An 18,025-nucleotide genomic window follows, 5' to 3' on the forward strand; every position below is an offset into this window, starting at 1 on the left:
GGAGAGATTGGGTAAACTGGGGTTGTTCTCACTGGAAAGACGGAGGATGAGGGGTGACCTAATAGAGGTGTATAAAATTATGAAAGGCATAGATAGGGTGAACGGTGGGAAGCTTTTTCCCAGGTCGGTGGTGACATTCATGAGGGGTCATAGGTTCAAGGTGACGGGGGGGAGGTTTAACACCGATATCAGAAGGACATATTTTACACAGAGGGTGGTGGGGGCCTGGAATGCGCTGCCGGGCAAGGTGGTGGAGGCAGACACACTGGGAACGTTTAAGACTTATCTAGATAGCCACATGAACGGAGTGGGAATGGAGGGATACAAAAGAATGGTCTAGTTGGGACCAGGGAGCGGCGTGGGCTTGGAGGGCCGAAGGGCCTGTTCCTGTGCTGTATTGTTCTTTGTTCTTTGTTATCTCAGATTGCAATGGGATCTTGATCAATTCGACCAGTGGGCTGACGAATGGCAGATGGAGTTTAATTTAGACAAATGCGAGGCGATGCATTTCGGCAGATCGAACCAGGGCAGGACTTACTTAGTTAATGGTAGGGCGTTGGGGTGAGTTATAGAACAAAGAGATCTAGGGGTACATGTCCATAGCTAAGGAGCTATGGACATGTACCCCTTTTTTTTAAGGAAAAGTGGAGTCACAGGTGGACAGGGTGGTGAAGAAGGCATTCGGCATGCTTGGTTTCATTGGTCAGAACATTGAATGCAGGAGTTGGGACGTCTTGTTAAAGTTGTACAAAACATTGGTAAGGCCACACGTGGAATACTGTGTTCAGTTCTCGTCACCCTATTATAGAAAGGATATTATTAAACTAGAAAAGAAACGATTTACTAGGATGCTACCGGGACTTAATGGTTTGAGTTACAAGGAGAGGCTGGATAGACGAGGACTTTTTTCTCCGGAGTGTAGGAGGCTGAGGGGTGATCTTAGAGAGGTCTATAAAATAATGAGGGGCATAGGTCAGCTAGATAGTCAATATCTTTTCCCAAAGGTCGGGGAGTCTAAAACGAGAGGGCACAGTTTAAGGTGAGAGGGGAGGGATAGAAAAGGGTCCAGAGGGACAATTTTTTCACACTGAATGTTGAGTGTCTGGAACAAGCTGCCAGAGGTAGTGGTAGAGGCGGGTCCAATTTTGTCTTTTAAAAAGCTGTTTAAACAATTACATGAGTAGGATGGCTGTCGAGGGATATGGGCCAAACACGGGCAATTGGGGATTAACTTAGTCGTTATAAAAAAATAGCGGCATGGACAAGTTGGGCTGAAGGGCCTGTTTCCATGCCGTAAAGCTCTATGACTCTACTCCATTAAATTGTCCATCCTGCCCATGATGATTCCTGCTCTGGGCGGGACAGGAAAATTTACCAGTTTGCCAACTATATTACATCCCCTTTTACCTCTACGTTTTTACCATAGTTTGTAAACACAGTAAATTATGGCTGTACATATAATATATAAAGATTTAAATAAGTTGTAGGCTATAAATTAAAACATTTAAATTTGTTACAGGTTATATTCTCTGATTGCCAACATTCACATTCAAATGTTTAAGGTGTCCATCATGGGATTTTTCTGCAGGCCATGTTCAGTCAGGCCTGTGTATTTTAAATGGGAAAATGTAAGCAGCTTAAATGTTCAAACTTCAATTTCAGCAATCAGAAACTATGCCCTTTAAACAACGGGGGAAAATGTTAACTTTAGGTGATGGTGTGCATAAGGAATAGGCCAGTTAGCCTCAGGTCTACACACAATTCAGTTAAATCTCTGGTTGACCTCTGACATAATCCATATGGTAAGAAGTCTCACGACACCAGGTTAATGTCCAACAGGTTTATTTGGTAACACAAGCCACTAACTTTCAGAGCGCTGCTCCTTCATCAGGTGAGTGGGATTTCAGTTCACAAACAGGGCATATAAAGACATAAACTCAATTTACAAAATAATGGTTGGAATGCGAGTCTTTACAGGTAATCAAGTCTTAAAGGTACAGACAATGTGAGTGGAGAGAGGGTTAAGCACAGGTTAAAGAGATGTGCATTGTCTCCAGCCAGGACAGTTAGTGAGATTTTGCAAGCCCAGGCAAGTCGCGGGGGTTACAGATAGTGTGACATGAACCCAAGATCCCAGTTGAGGCCGTCCTCGTGTGTGCAGAACTTGGGGCTATCAGTCTCTGCTCAGTGACTCTGTGCTGTCGTGCGTTGTGAAGGCCGCCTTGGAGAATGGTTACCCGAAGATCGGAGGCCGAACGCCCGTGAACAAGGGAATGCCCACGGGCATTCGGCCTCTGATGGGTTCATGTCACACTATCTGTAACCCCCACGACTTGCCTGGGCTTGCAAAATCTCACTAACTGTCCTGTCTGGAGACAATACACATCTCTTTAACCTGTGCTTAACCCTCTCTCCACTCACATTGTCTGTACCTTTAAGACTTGATTACTCACATTCCAACCATTATTTTGTAAATTGAGTTTGTGTTTTTATATGCCCTGTTTGTGAACAGAACTCCCACTCACCTGATGAAGGGGCAGCGCTCCGAAAGGTCATGGCTTGTGCTACCAAATAAACCTGTTGGACTTTAACCTGGTGTTGTGAGACTTCTTACCGTGTTTATCCCAGTCCAACGCCGGCATCTCCACATCATAATCCATATGCTCACCTTTGTCCTGTAACTCTAATCAACTTTAGTTAAGAAAAATGTATCAATCTCAAATTTAAAATTAACAATTATTCTACTATCAATTGCAGTTTGTGGAAGAGTGTGCAAACTCCTGAAAAAGTTAGAAACATAGAAAAACTACAGCACAAAACAGGCCCTTCGGCCCCACAAGTTGTGCCGAACATATCCCTACCTTCTAGGCCTACCTATAACCCTCCATCCTATTAAGTCCCATGAACTCATCCAGGAGTTTCTTAAAAGTCCCTATTGAGTTTGCCTCCACCACCACTGACGGCAGCCGATTCCACTCGCCCACCACCCTCTGTGTGAAAAACTTCCCCCTAACATTTCCACTGTACCTACCCCCCAGCACCTTAAACCTGTGTCCTCTCGTAGCAGCCATTTCCACCCTGGGAAAAAGCCTCTGAGAGTCCACCCGATCTATGCCTCTCAACATCTTATATACCTCTATTAGGTCTCCTCTCATCCTATGTCTCTCCAAGGAGGAAAGACCGAGCTCCCTCAACCTATCCTCATAAGGCATGCCAACCAATCCAGGCAACATCCTTGTAAATCTCCTCTGCACCCTTTCAATCTTTTCCACATCCTTCCTGTAATGAGGCGACCAGAACTGAGCACAGTACTCCAAGTGGGGTCTGACGAGGGTCTTATATAGCTGCATCATTATCCCCGGACCCCTAAACTCAATCCCTCGATTGATAAAGGCCAGCACACCATACGCCTTCTTAACCACCTCCTCCACCTGCGGGGCCGATTTTAGAGTCCTATGGACCCGGACCCCAAGGTCCTTCTGATCCTCTACCATACTAAGAGTCTTTCCCTTTATATTGTACTCCTTTATCCCATTTGACCTGCCATTTATCTGGGTTGAAGTCCATCTGCTACTTCTCTGCCCAGTCTTGCATCCTATCTATGTCCCTCTGTAACTTCTGACATCCCTCCAGACTATCCACAACCCCACCAACCTTCGTGTCATTGGCAAACTTACCAACCCATCCCTCCACTTCCTCATCCAGGTCATTTATGAAAATGACAAACAGCAAAGGTCCCAGAACAGATCCCTGGAGCACACCACTGGTGACCGACCTCCATTTAGAAAAAGACCCATCTATACCCACTCTCTGCCTCCTTTGGGCAAGCCAGTTCTGGATCCACAGGGCAGCAGCCCCTTGGATCCCATGCCCTCACTTTTTCTAGAAGCCTTGCATGGGGGACCTTATCAAACGTCTTGCTAAAATCCATATAAACCACATTTACCGCTTTCCCTTCGTCAATGTGTTTAGTCACATTTTCGAAGAACTCCACCAGGCTCGTAAGGCACGATCTGCCTTTGACAAAGCTATGCTGAGTATTCTTGAGCATACTAAACCTCTCTAAATGCTCATAAATCTTGTCCCTCAGGATCTTCTCCATCAGCTTACCAACCACTGAGGCTCGACTCACCGGTCGGTAATTTCCTGGGCTATCCCGATTCCCCTTCTTGAATATAGGATATCCGCAATCCTCCAATCGTCCGGCACCTCTCCCGTCTCCATCGACGACGCAAAGATCATTGCCAGAGGCTCTGCAATCTCTTCCCTCGCCTCCCACAGTAACCTGGGGTACATCCCATCCGGACCCAGCAACTTATCTATCTTGATGCCATTCAAAGATTCCAGCACAACCTCTTTGTTAAAGTCCACATACTCAATCTTCTCAGTCCACCGCAAGCCCGCAGTACATCCACCCAGGTCCTTCTCCTCTGTGAAAACCGAGGCAAAATACTCATTAAGCACCTCTGCCATTTCTACTGGTTCCGTACAGATTTTCCCACCTTCACCTTTTATAGGCCCTATTCCTTCACGTCTCATCCTTTTACTCTTCACATATTTATAGAATGCCTTAGGGTTTTCCTTAATCCTACCTGCCAAGGCCTTCTCATGACCCCTTCTGGCTCTCCTAATTTCCTTCTTTAGTCCCTTCCTACAAGCCGTATACTCATCTAGATCCCTATCTTCGCCAAGCTCTCTGAACCTTTTGTACGCTTTCCTTTTCTTCTCGACTAGGTCCCGCACAGCTTTCCTGCACCACGGTTCCTTTAACCTACCAACTCCTCCCTGTCTGCTCGGAACGTTATCCTGTAGAACTCTAGACAGACATTCCTTGAAAAACTGCCACCTCTCTTCAGTACATTTCCCCGAGAATACCTCCTTCCAATTTACTCCTCTAATTTGCTGCCTTATGTCTGCATATTTCCCCTTACTCCATACAAACGCTTTCCTAGCTTGCCTGATCCTCTCTTTTTCCAATGCAAGCATAAAGGAGATAGAGTTATGATCGCTATCCCCAAGATGCCCTCGCACTGAGAGATCTGACACCTGTCCAGGTTCATTGGTCAGTATCAGATCAAGTACAGCCTCTCCTCTTGTAGGCTTGTCCACATGCTGTGTCAGGAAACCCACCTGAACACAGCTAACGAACTCCTCCCCATCCAATCCCCTTATCCTCGGGATATTCCAATCTATGTTTGGGAAATTAAAGTCTCCCATCACATCAACTCTGCTATTATTGCAACTCTCCAGGATCTGTTTCCCTATCTGGTCCTCCACCTCCCTGTTACTATTGGGCGCCCTATAGAAAACTCCCAGCAAAGTGATCGAACCCCTTCCCACTCCGAACTTTCACCCACAGAGACTCTGTGGACAATCCCTCCACAGCAACCACCTTCTCTACAGCTCATAGAAGTCATAGAAGTCATAGAATCTTACAGTGCAGAAAGAGGCCATTCGGCCCATCGAGTCTGCACCAACCACAATCCCACCCAGGCCCTATCCCCATATCCCTACATATTTACCCACTAATCCCTCTAACCTATCCATTCTGGGACACTAAGGGGCAATTTAGAATGGCCAATCAACCTAGCCCGCACATCTTTGGACTGTGGGAGGAAACCGGAGCACCCGGAGAAAACCCACGCAGACACAGGGAGAATGTGCAAACTCCACACAGACAGTGACCCGAGCCGGGATTCGAAACCAGGTCCCTGGAGCTGTGAAGCAGCAATGCTAACCACTGTGCTACCGTGCCGCCCGTGCTGTGACACTATCCCTGATCAGCAGTGCCACTCCACCCCCTCTCTTGCCTCCCTCCCTGTCCTTCCTGAAACATCTGAATCCTGGCACCTGGAGTATCCAGTCCTGTCCCTGAGACATCAAGTCTCCGTAATGGCCACCACATCACACTTCCAGGCATCGATCCACGCTCTGAGCTCATCCCCTTTATTCACTATACTCCTGGCATTAAAGTAAACACATCTCAATCCTTTGGTCTGAGCTCTCCCCTTCTCTATCCACCGTCCATCCTCCCTCTTGCACCGTCTATAACCCTTCTCTGTTTGCGAGCTAACTTCCTCGCTCCCAGTCACCTCGTCTCGATCCCCTCCCCCCGACCTATCTAGTTTAAACTCTCCCCAGTAGCCTTAGCCAACCTTCCCGCCAGGATATTGGTCCCCGTGTGATTCAAGTTCCACCCGTTTTTTGTATACAGATCACCCCTGCCCCTAAAGAGGTCCCAATGGTCCAGGAACCTGAATCCCTGCCCCCTGCACCAGTCCCTCAGCCACACATTCATCCTCCACCTCACTCCATTCCTGCCCTCACCTTCCCGTGGCACAGGCAGCAATCCTGAGATTACTACCTTTGCTTTCCTCCTTCTCACTGACTCCCTAATTCCCTATACTCTCTTTTCATGACCCCTTCCCCCTTCCTTCCCACATCAGCGGTACCAATATGTACCGCTACCTCTGGCTCCTCTCCCTTCCCCCTCACGATTTCTGGGAGTCAACCAGCGACATCCTGGATCCCGGCCCCAGGGAGGCAGACCACCATCCGAGACTCCCGCCTGCCTCCGCAAAAACGCCTGTCCGACCCCCTTACTGTTGAGTCCCCGATTAACACTGCCTTCCTCCTCTTTTCCTTAGCCCTCTGAGTTACAAGGCCGGATTCCACTCTGGAGACACGGTCACTGCTGCTCCCCCCAGGCGGGCTGTCCCCCCTAGCAGTACTCAGGCAGGAGTACTTGTTGTGTCGGGGCACATCCACCGGGGTGCTCTCAATCACCCGAGCTTTACCCTTCCTGGCCGTCACCCACTTGGCCTCCACCCGTGGCCCTGGTGTGACCACCTGATGATAGCTCTTGTCTATCACCTCCTCATTCTCCCTTAACAGCCTAAGATCCTCGAGCTGCATTTCCAGCTCCTTAACACGGTCCCTCAGGAACCACAGCTCGACACACCCCTCACAGATGTGGATGTCCGGGAGGCCAGGTGCCTCCAGGACCTCCCACATCCTAGACTGGGAACAACACATGGCTTCACACTCATATTTGACCCTTTTTACCAAGGTACACAGAGAAAAGTCAATAAGAATTAAAACTCACCCCTGCTCGCCCTGTCCCCCGAAGCCCTGTGAGCCAAAGCCCTTATAGCTTACACTCTGCTTCCCACTCACTACGCTGCCCGCTCCCAACGCTGCCTGCTATACACTGCAGCCTACCTTTTATACTTCGCGAACTTAAAAAAACCCTTCCCAGACTCCTTCGCGGCCCACTTCTAGTTTTCAGTTTAAAATTAAGAAAAGAAAAATACTACTTGAAAAATAAAGGCAAAAAAAACACACTAAATAAATAAATAAATCTCTCACCAGCACTCCTGCCACAAACCACTCCCTCTCTGCTTGCTCCAGTGGAACAATTGTTACCAATTTGTAGACTTTGTCTTTTGTGCTCATCTCCCCAAAAAACGGAAATAATTTCTCTCAATTTACCCCATCATACTTACCCTTAATATTTTGAAAACTTCGATCAAATTACTCCTTCATTTTCTAAGTTCTAGTTAGCATAACCTTAGTTTGAGTAATCTCTCCAATCAACTTGTACTTTTGGTGACCTGGCATCGTTTTGGCAAATCTACACCATACTCCTTCAAAGGAAAATATTTTAAATTGTGATGCCAAGAACCACTCACAGTCTTCCAGCTATGATCTGACAAGAGCCTTGTACAGCTATGGCATAACCTCTACTTTCATATATTCTAGCACTCTTGACGTAAAGGTCAGCATTCCATTGACCATTTTTCTTATTTTCTGTTTGTGACATTTTAATTATTCCATCGTCTATGTTATTATTAAATATGGTGACTAGTTGAGACACTGCTAGTCAGATCCTGCTAATTAGAGTATGTGCCCATTATCCCCAATCTTTATTCATTGTCGTATTTAATATGCCCTGCTCCCTATTCCCTTGATGAGGAAGAAGGTAGAATATTATCATAGAAATCATAAAAACCCTACAGTGCAGAAGGAGGCCATTCGGCCCATCGAGTCTGCACCGACCACAATCCCACCCAGGCCCTACCCCAACATATTTACCCGCTAATCGCTCTAACCTACACATCTCAGGACTCTAAGGGGCAATTTTTAACCTGGCCAATCAACCTACCCCGCACATCTTTGGACTGTGGGAAGAAACCGGGGCACCCGGAGGAAACCCACGCAGACATGAGGAGAATGTGCAAACTCCACACAGACAGTGACCCAAGCCAGGAATCGAACCCAGGTCCCTGGAGCTGTGAAGCAGCAGTGCTAACTACTGTGCTACCGTGCCGCCCGATTATTAGCCATATTGTCATAATATTGGCAATACATGTATCAGAATGTTTGGCAGAAGTTGTAATTTGTGAATAAGAAATGTACCAGTTATAAATGAAAGCTTAATTTTAACACCAGTGGCTGGTAATTCTATCAAAGGTTATTTAAAATGTATATCCTTGATACTCATTTTGCCCAACGGTTTGAATGTGCAGATGCTGTGCCCCAGCTCTCGGTTCTAAATTAGTGGGAAATGAGGATATGGCTGAGTCTTTAAATAAGTTTTTTGTGTCGGTCTTCACGGTGGAGGACACAAATAGTTTGCCAAATATTAACGATAGAGGGTTGGCAGCAGGAGAAATACTTAATACAATTAATGTTACCAGAGAGGCAGTGCTGGGTAGACTAATGGGACTGAAGGTGGATAAGTCCCCGGGTCCGGATGGAATGCATCCCAGGGTATTGAAAGAAATGTCAGAGGTAATAGTGGATGCGTTAGTGATTATTTATCAAAACTCGTTGCATTCTGGGGTAGTGCCGGTTGATTGGAAAACGGCTAATGTTACGCCGCTGTTTAAAAAAGGAAGGAGACAAAAGGCGGGTAACTATAGGCCGGTCAGCTTAACGTCTGTAGTAGGGAAAATGCTGGAATCCATTATTAAAGAGGAGATAGCAGGGCATCTGGATAGAAATGGTTCGATCAATCAGACGCAGCATGGATTCATGAGGGGAAAGTCGTGCTTGACGAACATGTTGGATTTTTATGAAGATGTGACTAGGGCGGTTGATGGAGGAGAACCGGTGGATGCGGTGTTTTTGGATTTCCAAAAGGCATTTGATAAGGTGCCCCATAAAAGGCTACTGAAGAAGATTAGGGCACACGGAGTTGGGGGTAGTGTGTTAAAGTGGATTGGGGACTGGCTATCCGACAGGAAACAAAGAGTCGGAATAAATGGGTGTTTTTCCGGTTGGAGGAAGGTAACTAGTGGCGTGCCGCAGGGATCGGTACTCGGGCCGCAACTATTTACCATTTATATAGATGATCTGGAGGAGGGGACGGAGTGTAGGGTAACGAAGTTTGCAGACGACACAAAGATAAGTGGAAAAGTGAATCGTGTGGAGGACGGAGAAGATCTGCAGAGAGATTTGGACAGGCTGAGTGAGTGGGCGAGGATATGGCAAATGGAGTATAACGTTGAGAAATGCGAGGTTATACACTTTGGAGGAAATAATAACAAATGGGATTACTATCTCAATGGAAACAAATTAAAACATGCTACCGTGCAAAGGGACCTGGGGGTCCTTGTGCATGAGACGCAAAAGCCCAGTCTGCAGGTACAACAGGTGATCAAGAAGGCAAATGGGATGTTGGCCTATATTGCGAAGGGGATAGAATATAAAAGCAGGGATGTCTTGATGCACCTGTACAGGGCATTGGTGAGGCCGCAGCTGGAATACTGTGTGCAGTATTGGTCCCCTTATATGAGGAAGGATATATTGGCATTGGAGGGAGTGCAGAGAAGGTTCACCAGGTTGATACCTGAGATGAGGGGTTTGGATTATGAGGAGAGGCTGAGGAGATTGGGTTTGTACTCGTTGGAGTTTAGAAGGATGAGGGGGGATCTTATGGAGACTTATAAGATAATGCGGGGGCTGGATAGGGTGGAGGTGGAGAGATTCTTTCCACTTAGTAAGGAAGTTAAAACTAGAGGACACAGCCTCAAAATAAAGGGGGGTCGGTTTAAGACAGAGTTGAGGAGGAACTTCTTCTCCCAGAGGGTGGTGAATCTCTGGAATTCTCTGCCCACTGAGGTGGTGGAGGCTACCTCGCTGAATATGTTTAAAGCGCGGATGGATGGATTCCTGATCGGTAAGGGAATTAAGGGTTATGGGGATCAGGCGGGTAAGTGGTACTGATCCACGTCAGATCAGCCATGATCTTATTGAATGGCGGGGCAGGCTCGAGGGGCTAGATGGCCTACTCCTGCTCCTATTTCTTATGTTCTTATGTTCTTATGTTCTTCTACCTATTCTAGGGAAAAACAACACAATCGTGTACTAACAAAAATCCAAAACTGGATTTCAAGAAAACCTAAAGAATTCGGGTTTGATTAATGGCATTGGTTTCAACAGTAAATCCTAACCGACTGTGTGATTCATTACAGTCCCCAGTCATCTCAAAATTGCATTCAATTAGCTTGATATTACTCAAACATTTTGGTTAATACCAATTAAATGTTTGGAATTAACTCTTAAAAAAGCTCTGTTTAGACACTGGTGGAACTGTGCCATTGTAGCCTGGTTTGGTTATGGCGAAAAAAAAGTATGATTCTTCCCAGCTCTTCTCAGCATGTTTTCTGAATTTTTAGTCACAACCACCAGTCTGCATAATGACAGGACCTAGACAGCAAACGGGACTAAGTAAACCATGTACAAAAAGGCATGGAAATGCTTCTGTTGTAGAAAACCATTCTTGTTGAATACAGAGCAGCATCAAGGTCCAAAAAAAAATACAAAAGAGGAAACAATCAATGAGCAGTCTCAAATCTTCAGTGCACAGATGCAACCATAATATGCTCAGATATTTATAATTAAGTATAACTGTGCCGGCTGAACTATTTATTTGCTGCTTTTTATAGTAAACATAATAACCACCCCCTACGCATCCCCCAGCAAGCTGCAGAACATATCTGGGCATAGTGGTTAAGTATCAAGTATCTGAAATGCAGACAGTAAGAACATGTTGATCAAACGTAGTTGCGAAAAATGTCAGTATTGAAATATACAGAGAAGAACTAACAATTACTAACAAGGGTGTGTTAAATAAAGGATATTGACTCCTTTGGCATAACAACACCATTGGGTTCATTACGTTCCAAAAGGCTGAACATTTGCAAAGTGCCAATAGATGTTTAGTCATCTAACTTGAAAATGTAAATTTATTTGGCCAAAATCACTTTGATTAAACATAACAAAATGCAAGTATTAACATGGACAAAGCAGCTTAGCTTGATATCTGCTCAGCTAATTGCATTCAGATGCACTCAGAAAGAAAGTGGATGACAAAGAAGCTTCTCGGCGATGTTAACCCCAAAGAATCCGCTGCAGGAGTCTTTCATAATAAATACATTTCTGACCTGTCACCAGGTGTGAAATGTGTCAATTCTTCGAGCTGATCCTGCTTTTTCCCCTCATTTATTTCTTATATATGATCTGTTGTGAAAGCCAGAATTTGGGAAATTTTCCAGCAGGTTCTCACAATCGTTTCAAAAGATATAACTTTACATTTTGCTTTGGAAACCCACATTGGTTGCATTTGGTGCATTTTTTAAAAATCAACTGATAATTCTGGTCCAGTAATTAAGACATGCTCAATGGTACTTCCCATTTTGCATCATCTCTGATTCTTGTATTCAAACAGTGTGAATTCATAAAGTCTCACAGCTCCTGAGGTGTGGGAGAGACTTACTTGCCTGTGCTGCTCACTGCTCTGGACATTTGGGAAACAAAGTGTTAAAGAAACAGTGTAATGGGGAGCAATTCCAAGAATGTGGCATTTCCTCATAGACTCCACAAAAGCAATATCTCGTTTTAATCTAATAAACAGTTTACAAAGTGAAAAGCAGATAAATTTGTCAGGAAGAAAAATCCTTCAGCTCCATTAGAACAGTTGTTGAACAGATTGTAAAATGGCTCCAAAAGTTTAAAGTTAATTGAACAGCAAAAGGCACTTTAATTAAAATGCTGCCAAATAGGATTTCATTAAATCATAGCACAGAGAATTTTTAAACAACCAAGTTTATTTAGCAACTAGAAATACTAGTTTTAAAGATTGGACTATTAATGGTCCAACATTTGTAGTCCAACCAAGAGAATATCTGCCAAGATAAATCAATGACACCATCATACAGAATGCTACCTCATTGTACATTCGAATTAGAAATGGGGAGAAGCCGCTTAACCTTAGAATCATAGAACCCCTACAGTGCAGAAGGAGGCCATTCAGTCCATCAAGCCTGTACTGACAACAATCCCACCCAGACCCTATCCTCATAACCCCACGTATTTACCCTGTTAATTCCCCGACACTAAGGGGCAATTTAGCATGGCCAATCCACCTAACCCACACATCTTTGGACTGTGGGAGGAAACCGGAGCACCCGGAGGAAACCCACGCAGACACGGGGAGAATGTGTAAACTCCATATGGACAGTCACCCGAGGATGGAATTGAACCCGGGTCCCTGGCGCTGTGAGACAGCAGTGTGAACTGTGCCATCCCTTGGAAATATTAACAACATTGATGGATCCTCATGATCACAGCAGATTTGGGAAGGTAAAGGTCACATACATAAATAATGTTTAGTGAGCAGCACAGGCAAACATTGCAAAATCTACCGATGACCACTCATAGAAACTAGAAGCAGGTGTAGGCCATTCGGCCCTTCGCGCCTACTCCACCATTCATTTTGATCATGGCTGATCATCAAATTCAATATCCAGATCCCCCCTTCCTCCCATATCCCTTGATCCCTTTAACCCCAAGAGCTATATCAAATTTCTTCTTGAAATCAGATGTTTTGGCCTCAACTACATTCTGTGGTAGTCAATTCCACACATTCATCACCCTCTGGGTGAAGAAATTTTTCCTCACCTCAGTTCCAAAAGTTTTATCCCTTATTGTCAAACTATGACCCCTAGTTCTGGACTTTCCAACCATCGAGATAGAAACAAAACTTTATCCCTGTAAAATCTACCTTAGGCAGTTAGAAATAACAGTCATAGAATCCTTACAATGAAGAAGGAGACTATTCGGCCCATCAAACCTGCACCAACAACAATGCCACCCAGGATCTATCCCCATGACCCCAAGCATTTACCCTCTTAGTCCCCCTGACACTAAGGGGCAAGTTAGCATGGCCAATCAGCCTAACCCGCACATCTTTGGATTGTGGGAGGAAATCGGAGCACCCGGAGGGAACCTACGCAAACATGGGGAGAATATGCAAGCGCCATAGACAGTGATCCGAGGCCGGAATTGAACCCGGGTCCCTGGCGCTGTGAGGCAGCAGTGCTAACCGAGCCGCACCAGTGCTGCTAGGTGTGCAAGAAACCTTCCTTCCAAAGTACTGCCTAATATTGAATATTAAAAATGGAAAAAAGGAAGCAGAGACAATGGGAACCAGGTTTAATCCCGACATGTTTTAAGCCTGCTGTACTGAGCAGGACATTTCCTATGCTCACGAGCTCCTGGTGATACCATATACATGGATGGGGGATTTGCTCTAATATCTCTTAACATAACAGCAATGGCATGCACTTGTTGACCTGCCACACAAAGGAAACATTATACGGCTAAAGACTAGTGCTGTAATTGAGCTGTTTCTGTACAGCTATAGGCCTGTAACTCTCTGTAGAAAGTTTTGTTACATTTGTACACCTGTATCTCACTAGAAGAAACTCTATGAGGATAGGCCTGTACATTGCTACAGGTGTCTCTGTACATTTGTATAGGCCTTGAGCTTGCTATAGGTGTTTTTATACAGATGTTGATCATGTACATCAATCCAGGTGTTTCTGTACAGCAATAGACGTACCTCTCTGTTGGAGATTTGTACTTCACTATAAAGTTCGAGATGGCTATAGACCTGTGATCTGTAGCTGTACAGAAATACCTATTAGCTGACACTTCCAATCATCTAGCCATAAAGATTTCCCAACACCACACCACTGCACATTTCTTCTGGGGTTTTCTGGTTTCCAGTGTAGAGTCGAGTGGGATGTGTAAAAGAGAAGACATGCATCCTTTATAAGGCACCAGCTGTTGTATTTGGGTAAGTTGAAGATCCAGTATTTTAATGGTATAGTTTAGTTTAATGAATGGATTAGTGAGTGGGTGAGCTGGGTAGGTGGGAAAGCAAGCAGTTTGTTAAGGTTGATGGGTGCGTGGGGGAGAAGGTGGGCAAATGGGTGAGCTCAGGCGGTCGGTGAATACGTAGTCAGGTTGGGGTAGTTGGGTGGGTGGGGGTTGGCCGGTTCTGGTGGTGGTGGTGGTTGGTTTAAGGGTGTATTCGGTTTAAGGGGATAGTAGGGTCATGGATTAGTTGGGGTAGTCGGGTTGGTGAGGGAGTCGGTGTTATGCATGTTGGGGGCATGCCCCTTTAAGAAAATGGGTCAGGTGAACCGGGTTACAAGGCTTAGGCAGTCCTGAGCTGACTGTGCTAGGATTAAGGTGTGTTAATAAACTGTTCCAGTTAGCTTACTACCACTGACCTCGTGCTTTACTATTAGTCTCAAGAGCAGATCACATACATAACAACTGGTGACAGACAGAGTTACGGCCTATGGACTGCAATTCACCACTGATTTTTTGGAGAGGGAGGAAGATTGACATCATCATCTGCACTCTGAAAATGTTGGGAATCAGCGACGTACTGGGGTAACTCGAGGGAACAGGCCGAGGCATTGAGAGGAGTGGCCGCGAGAGGACTCGAACCACATTCGACATTGCAGAGGTACTCACCAGGACGGCTGTAGGCAGTGCTCACGAGGGGACTCGGGCTACTGTCGAAGGCCAGGTATAGGAAAGGGATTTCTGAGACCATCGGGAGGGAAGCGATTGTGAGGGAACTCAGGCGGCAACTGACAGGAAAAGTAGGGGAGCACAGTTGGCAAGGAAGCAGCAGCAAAAGCACACAATAGCGGCTACGTAAGAACATAAGAGCTAGGAGCAGGAGTAGGCCATCTGACCCCTCGAGCCTGCTCCGCCATTCAATAAGATCATGTTGATCTTTTTGTGGACTCAGCTCCACTTACCCACCCGCTCACCATAACCCTTAGTTCCTTGACTATTCAAAAATCTATCTTTGCCTTAAAAACATTCAATGAGGTAGCCTTAGGTGCTTCACTGGGCAGGGAATTCCACAGATTCACAACCCCTTAGGTGAAGAAGTTCTTCCTCAACTCAGCCCAAATCTGCTTCCCCTTATTTTGAGGTTATGCCCCCTAGTTCTAGTTTCACCTGCCAGTGGAAACAACTTCCCTGCTTCTATCTTATCTATTCCCTTCATAATCTTATATGTTTCTATAAGATCTCCCCTCATTCTTCTGAATTCCAATGAATATAGCCCTAGTCTACTCAGTCTCTCCTCATAAGCCAACCCTCTCAACTCTGGAATCAACCTCGCGAATCTCCCCATTCTTTGCTTTCTGTTAGTTAACCAAGTGACTTCACCTGATGAAGGAGCAGTGCTCCGAAAGCTTGCAATTTCAAATAAACCTGTTGGACTATAACTGGTGTTGTGTGACCTTTCATCTTGTCCACCCCAGTCCAACACCAGCATCGCCATATCATGGCTTTCTTGATGATAGATTCAAGCATTTTCCCCACTACAGAAGTTAAACTAACTGGCCTATATCTACCTGCTTTTTGTCTACGTCCTTTTTTAAACAGTGGCGTCACATTTGCTGTTTTCCAATCTGCCGGAACCACTCCAGAGTCCAGCGAATTTTGGTAAACTATCATGAGCGCATTTCCTATTTCCCTGCCGTCTCTTTTAGTACCCTGGGATGCATTCCATCAGGGCCAGGAGACTTGTCCACCTTTAGCACCATTAGCTTGCCCAATACTACCTCTATAGTGATAATGATCTTTTCTAGGTCCTCATATGCCATAGCCTCCCGATCATCAATTTTTGGCATGTTATTTGTGTCTTCCAGACCAACACAAAATAACTGTTCAATGCCTCAGCCATTTCATTTCCTATTATTAAATCCCCATTCCCATCCTCGAAAGGATCAATATTTACCTTAGCCACTCTTTTTCATTTTAGATTTTTGTAAAAATGTTTACAAAAACCCCAAGGCTTTTTACTCTTATGTGAGGAATAAAAGAATGACCAGGGTGAGGTTAGGGCTGGTCAAGGACAGTAGTGGGAACTTGTGTATGGAGTCAGTAGAGATAGGCGAGATGATGAATGAATACTTTTCTTCAGTGTTCACCAAGGAGAGGGGCCATGTTTTTGAGGAAGAGAAGGTGTTCCAGGCTAATAGGCTGGAGGAAATAGATGTTCGGAGGGAGGATGTCCTGGCAGTTTTGAATAAACTGAAGGTCGATAAGTCCCCTGGGCCTGATGAAATATATCCTAGGATCCTTTGGGAGGCAAGGGATGAGATTGCAGAGCCTTTGGCTTTGATCTTTGGGTCCTCGCTGTCCACGGGGATGGTGCCAGAGGACTGGAGAATGGCAAATGTTGTTCCTCTGTTTAAGAAAGGGAATAGAAATGACCCTGGTAATTATAGACCGGTTAGTCTTACTTCGGTGGTTGGTAAATTGATGGAAAAGGTCCTTAGGGATGGGATTTACGACCATTTAGAAAGATGCGATTAATCCGGGATAGTCAGCACGGATTCATGAAGGGCAAGTCGTGCCTCACAAATTTGATTGAATTTTTTGAGGAGGTAACTAAGTGTGTTGATGAAGGTAGGGCAGTTGATGTCATATACATGGATTTTAGTAAGGCGTTTGATAAGGTCCCCCATGGTCGGCTTATGATGAAAGTGAGGAGGTGTGGGATAGAGGGAAAGTTGGCCGATTGGATAGGTAACTGGCTATCTGATCGAAGACAGAGGGTGGTGGTGGATAGAAAATTTTCGGACTGGAGGCAGGTTGCTAGTGGCGTGCCACAGGGATCAGTGCTTGGTCCTCTGCTCTTTGTGATTTTTATTAATGACTTAGAGGAGGGGGCTGAAGGGTGGATCAGTAAATTTGCTGATGACACCAAGATTGGTGGAGTAGTGGATGAGGTGGAGGGCTGTTGTAGGCTGCAAAGAGACATAGATAGGATGCAAAGCTGGGCTGAAAAATGGCAAATGGAGTTTAACCCTGATAAATGTGAGGTGATTCATTTTGGTAGGACTAATTTAAATGTGGATTACAGGGTCAAAGGTAGGGTTCTGAAGACTGTGGAGGAACAGTGAGATCTTGGGGTCTATATCCACAGATCTCTAAAGGTTGCCACTCAAGTGGATAGAGCTGTGAAGAAGGCCTATAGTGTGTTAGCTTTTATTAACAGGGGGTTGGAGTTTAAGAGCCATGGGGTTTTGCTGCAACTGTACAGGACCTTGGTGAGACCACATTTGGAATATTGTATGCAGTTCTGGTCACCTCACTATAAGAAGGATGTGGAAGCGCTGGAAAGAGTGCAGAGGAGATTTAACAGGATGCTGCCTGGTTTGGAGGGTAGGTCTTATGAGGAAAGGTTGAGGGAGCTGGGGCTGTTCTCTCTGGAGCGCAGGAGGCTGAGGGGAGACTTAATAGAGGTTTATAAAATGATGAAGGGGATAGATAGAGTGAACGTTCAAAGACTATTTCCTCGGGTGGATGGAGCTATTACAAGGGGGCATAACTATAGGGTTCGTGGTGGGAGATATAGGAAGGATATCAGAGGTAGGTTCTTTACGCAGAGAGTGGTTGGGGTGTGGAATGGACTGCCTGCAGTGATAGTGGAGTCAGACACTTTAGGAACATTTAAGCGGTTCTTGGACAGGCACATGGAGCACACCAGGATGATAGGGAGTGGAATAGCTTGATCTTGGTTTCAGATAAAGCTCGGCACAACATCGTGGGCCGAAGGGCCTGTTCTGTGCTGTACTGTTCTATGTTCTATGTTTACTATCTGTTTTTATATTCTGAGCTAGTTTACTCTCATAAT

At 45.4% G+C, this 18,025-nt stretch overlaps 1 protein-coding gene across 1 annotated transcript in view; it reads right to left on the bottom strand.

The window, feature by feature from the left end:
- satb2 (SATB homeobox 2) overlaps positions 1-18,025 on the bottom strand; it is a 302,889-nt gene that overhangs the window by 52,237 nt on the left and 232,627 nt on the right. The gene's annotated exons all lie outside the window — the stretch shown is intronic.

This window comes from Mustelus asterias, chromosome 14 (genome assembly GCF_964213995.1).
Source record: "Mustelus asterias chromosome 14, sMusAst1.hap1.1, whole genome shotgun sequence".
In the NCBI taxonomy this organism is placed as follows: Eukaryota; Metazoa; Chordata; class Chondrichthyes; order Carcharhiniformes; family Triakidae; genus Mustelus; species Mustelus asterias.